Source organism: Pseudophryne corroboree, chromosome 4 (assembly GCF_028390025.1).
Source record: "Pseudophryne corroboree isolate aPseCor3 chromosome 4, aPseCor3.hap2, whole genome shotgun sequence".
NCBI lineage: Eukaryota > Metazoa > Chordata > Amphibia > Anura > Myobatrachidae > Pseudophryne > Pseudophryne corroboree.
In genome coordinates, this window is record NC_086447.1 from 475,262,887 (window position 1) to 475,268,477 (window position 5,591).

Below are 5,591 nucleotides of genomic sequence, written 5' to 3' on the forward strand. Positions count from 1 at the left end.
CAGCAATTACTGTCAGGGGCTTATTAATAATTGTTTGGTGACACAGAATATCCCACTTTTCTGACCTTTTTCCATTATACAATTGTACTGCAATCATTGACTCTGTGCCTCTTTCTTGCTCTACTATCTTTCTGTGGACTCTCATCCACGATCCACGGAGCACGATACCACGGATGTGGGATTTTGTGAGCCGTGCCTAACGTGGAAAGCAGATCCACATATTTCTTCCCACTTTACTTATTCACCTCTTTTTGCTTTCCTAGTGTTTCCACCCTTCTTTCTAATTTCTTATATAGGTTCACTCTCATTGGTGTACTTATCACATAAATTCTCTACTATCATACCACGCTGAAAATGCCCGATCTCGTCCGATCTTGGAAGCCAAACAGTGTTGGGCTGGGTTAGTACCGGGAGAGGAGACCCCCTGCGAATACCTGGTATTGTAGAGCAGGAATTATTTTCCTTTCTATGTGAGTTGCGACGCCAACAGCAGTATCACCACTAATTCTGGTTCTTGCAATATTTTCTCCCTACTGAAGGCTTACTACCAATAATTGTGGCATATGTTATAAAGTCAGGTTTCTTGAATGCTGGTGACCATTAATTTCCAATTGTAAGCAGCCCTTTTTGGGACTTACTTATCAATATTGTTATGACCACTCCTCGGTCCCATTAATACAGACATTCTGTACTGGTCAGGGGAAATGGGGGTAAGACAATCGAGTGTCTACAACCTTTTCAATCAATTATTGTGAAAAAACAGACCAGAACATTTTTAATCCTTTATCTGTAATATCTTTAATTCACATGGATTACTCCTATGGGTAATTACGGTTTTAAACTTTAAACATTAAAAATCATGTTTTAAATATTTCTTCTCATATATCATAGGAATTTTCCTACATTTCTAAAGAGTGCGCCCACACAAGAGCCTACTCTCTCTCCCTTTTGATAGTAAACTATATGAACTATTAGAGGAAAGTTCTATGCGCCAACTACCACCCCCTGATCACTACATATATATGTATATATACATATATATATATATGTGTGTGTGTGTGTGTGTGTGTGTGTGTGTGTACTGTACTCTTGAAATATATAGTCATAGATCATATGCCCCTCAACTTATTAGGGTTGGTGACCACAAGATAGAATGACTTCAGTGTGAATCTTACTGGATTCAAAAGTGTAACTTCATGGCATCTTATGGATTGAATGAATCATTGTTTTTACAAGTATATTTTTTATAAGTATTGTATACTATACTGTATTTCAATGAATATGATTCCTGTGGTCCATTTAGAATATTTCTTGAAAATGGTATATTTCAATAAAACTAATTTTACTAATTAATATAGCAGATTATTCAAAATGATGCAATATCTTTGTAGGAGAGAAAAAGTTTTTCATTTTTATACTTTCTGTATATAAATCTGTTATTGATTGACTAATTACTATTAGTATTATAAAGTTGTTAAATATCAATCTATATCAATAGATTTTAGCAATATGGTATTTCCATTTTATATGTATTTTGTATCTGTATTCATAAATCGTTATTGAGACACAGGAGATCACAAATGTAAGAGGTTCTGATTTTTAAGGGTGTAACAGAAATTACATGCATTTTTAGACCAATTAGAATGTGAGATACATGGTGGGTGTACAGGGCCATGAAAGGAACTCACCCATTGGCAACCAAAAGTCCACTACATTATGAATCACACACTCTATATAAACCGCACACCGACCATTTTGTCCTTTGATAAGGTGTGAGGAGTTTTGTAAAGCAGAGAAGGCTGTTTTGGTGAGAGAGAGAGTTTTGTGTTTGTTGTGCAGCATGGCAGGAAAAGGAGAAGAGTGGCTCAGCAGAGGCTGGAGGATGAAGAGTTCTTCATGAGGCAGGCAGTAAGAGAGCAGTAGGAGGAGGAGTAGGGCAAGTGTCCAGAAGGTGAGATGCAGGAGGAGCTGCAGGAACCACAGATGGAGGAGGAGGAGTCACAAACTCCTTTACCTGGAAAAACACCCAGTGGTTGCAATGTACATTTTTCCTATGAGGAAAACTGTGCCATGGTGCGAGCCATGGTTCTGGTTTTCCCCTGTCTCCTAGGTAAGCATGCTCACTTAACTCCCCTGGCAAGGAAGAAAGCAATGTGGAAGTCCATCATGGACTGCATGAATGTTGTCAGTGCCTGCAAGCGCACCATGTATAATGTAAAGAAGCACTTCAATGACATTAACTGGGTACTCAAACTTAAGATGGCTGATGAGGTGAAGGAAGTGCGCAGGACAAGGGTTGGCCGCAGGATTCCCATATGCTACACAGTTTTTGAGGAGGAGCTGAAACAGGTCATCCCTCCTGAAGTCTTACCTGGGGGTGCATATTATAGACACTGATCACCCTGCAACCCCAGAATGTTCTGGTGAGTACACCAAAATTTCAATAACATACGTCTGTGTCTCACTTAGTCATTATGCTTTATGTTTGTGGGGTGAGCAGTAAGCTGCTGCTGGATAACAACACAACCCAGCATGCTGACACTTTGTAAGACTAGGGAGAATTGTGCTAACTTTAAGGGCATGCTGGGATGTATTGTTCCGCAGCAGCAGGACCCATCAATATTACCCACACTAGTGTGCAAAGCAAACAAACATTGTATGTCATAAATAGTACCTTACTATACTTTAAGCAACATAATTGTACAGTAACACTGCACACTTTATAAGAATGATAATATTTAATTGGCAGAAGCAAATAACATTGCTATTTATTTTTGGAAGTGTATCACAATGGCTGCAAATTAAGCAATAATTGAACATTCTTTGTATATTTTTAGCATTTTCTGCTCCACAGCAGAGAAAGGAAAAGCCACCACATGTCTGGATGCGGATGCACCTGGTGAGTTTACTAAAAAGGAAAATGCATACATTACCACATGTGTCAGCACATACACCAAATCAATTACAACTAGCTTTTATACAAATAAGGAGTTACCACAAACAATACACATTCAGCCAGGTAATGTTAGTAAATGTGTAACACCAGTGTTGGCTTTTGTTTTTTTAAAGTGGGGCAAAGTCTGCCTTTAAACCCACACAGTTCCATAAAATATTCGCTAACACCATCTTATGTGTAAACTTGTGGTGCCATATCATTTCATAATGCCTACTTATGTAGTCTGGATTTGAGAGAACAAAGCATAAGCAGACTTAAGTTTAGAAGAAGTGTTATCAGGTTAAAATGTTTGTGCACTGTCTAAAGCTAGAGGTATAGATCATTACCAGATTTGTTGTCATTCCAGGCCCATGTCATCTGGTTCCTCAGAGCCAAGTGACTGATGATGTGCCCCCAGAACTGCAGGAAATCTGCCTTGAGCCTGTTGATCCAGTGCAGCCTGAGGACGAGACATACCTTTAAAAAACCCTCACACAAGTCAGCAGGCAACACCAGCACATGCCCCAACACCCCAACCAGCCCCTACAGTTGATAAGCTGACCCTGTCACTGGGCAGTTTCAGTGAAAAGCAGGTGACATTCATAGAGATGCAAACCCAGCAACAACTAAGTATGCTCCACCTGTTGCATAAGATTGCAAATGCATCTAAAGTTGCACAGGGCACCCGTATGCGAATGTCCTATAACCTCGACTCCCACCTGTTTATCTTAACTCAAGGAGTTAGGGCCCAAACTGGGGCCATTTGGGCCCAAATAGATGCCCTGATAACCCTGCAAACACATTTAATTGCCCAGAAACCTAATGTGGAAGCAAGTTTTGCTGTAAGTAGCCTGGCATCTACAGTACCTCCCTTACTGCATCACCTACCACCCCACCCCAGATGCATGGTGCACACCGGAGGAGGAACAGTAAAAGGCCAAGGCAGAGGTCTTTGAATTTCTATTTTTGCAAAAAATTATATTTTGTTGCTAATGTTGACAAATGTTTGCAATTTTTAAAAAAGTAAAATTTCCCTTACGCACATCTTAGTGTCTTCTGTTTTTTAACATTCAGTTCTATTTTCATAAAAGTCCTTTATGTATGACACAGTAAATGGTTGGAACAATATTTAAGATTATCTTTCATGTCCATATTTTTAATGGATATTGTATTATTTATGGTTTAGAAATTAATAAATCAACACACATATATATGACAATCTGGTCATCTCCAGATTGGACTACTGTAATGTCCTCCTATCTGGTCTCCCTGAAAAACACCTCTCTCCACTCTAATCTATCCTCAATGCTGCTGCCCATCCCATCTTCCTCACCAAACGTACTATATCCACCTCCCCTCTCTTGCAGGACCTACACTGGCTCCCCTTCCCATTCAGAATCATATTCAAGCTTCTAACACTAACCAACAAAGCCCTCACCCACTCTTCTCCCTCTTACATCTCTGACCTTATCTCTCTTTACATTCCCATCTGTCCTCTTTGCTCTGTTAATGCACACCATTTCTCCTACCAACTGATTACCTCCTCCCACTCCTACCTACAAGACTTTACACATTCTGCTCCCTATCTCTGGAAGTCTCTAACTCTCCCCATCCAACTCTCCACCTCTCTACAAAACTTCAAACGGGCTCTCGAGACCCACTTCTTCACCAAACCCAGCCAACTCTCTACCTAACCCTCTTGTCTATGCTCACTGTGTACCCCTTCTGTGTCACCACGGTCTGTCAGCCCTTCACCTTTTAGAGTGTAAGCTTGCAAGAGCAGGGCCTTCTTTCTTCATTTGCCTTTCCTTTTTTTAATTACACTACAGTATCTTATACTCCATACTCCCTTTAACGGCACCTGACCCTTGGTTTTTCATACTCATATATTGTCTTGAACTGTAAGTGCTGTTTTCTTGTGTGCTCATTTGACTATGTACTCTGTCATGGGCGCTGTGGACCTTGTGGTGCCATATAAATAAAGAATAATAATAATAATAATAATAATAATAATAACAACAACAACAACAACATATGGCTATTAGTGGTTGTGTGCATTGTGCAATCACTTACCATCTTTTTTGCCATCATGAGTTTCTATGTGATGCCAGTTTTTCACAAGGGTGGGCATCAATCCTCTTTGATTTAAAAAATGTGAAATGGTTTTACATTCAACGTTAAATGTGTTAAATTTTTGCCAACACTTGATATTTTTAATTAAAAAACTTACATAGAAATACTAGCATATTATACTTTGTCTAACTTACTTCCCCCTCTGTATATTAACCACACCCTCAGATGGTATAGGGTCAGGCTCCTCCACATCTGCTGCAATGTCTTCTAGGTCAGCATGGCCTTGGCCAAGGGCAATGTTGTGGAGCATGAAGCACGACTTGACTATCTCCCACATTTTATAAGGATTGTAAAGCAGGATGCCAGCAAACTGGCCCAAACAATGGAACCTGCTCTTGAGCATGCCAAAGATCTGCATGATGAAATTGCAGGAGCCAATGTGAGCGTCATTGTACTAGTGCTGTGAAGTGCCATGGGGTATCAACAGAGGTGTCATGAGCCAAGTTTGACATCCATAGCCAGAATCACCTGTAAAACATTTTGGGTAAAAAGGGAATACAATTTCAGTGTGGCCCACAAAAAC

The 5,591-nt window shown here is 39.9% G+C and overlaps 1 pseudogene; it reads left to right on the plus strand.

The window, feature by feature from the left end:
- The first annotated feature begins 330 nt into the window (after nt 1–330).
- On the plus strand, nt 331–449 carry LOC134913162 (5S ribosomal RNA; annotated as a pseudogene).
- Nucleotides 450–5,591: the final 5,142 nt, after the last annotated feature.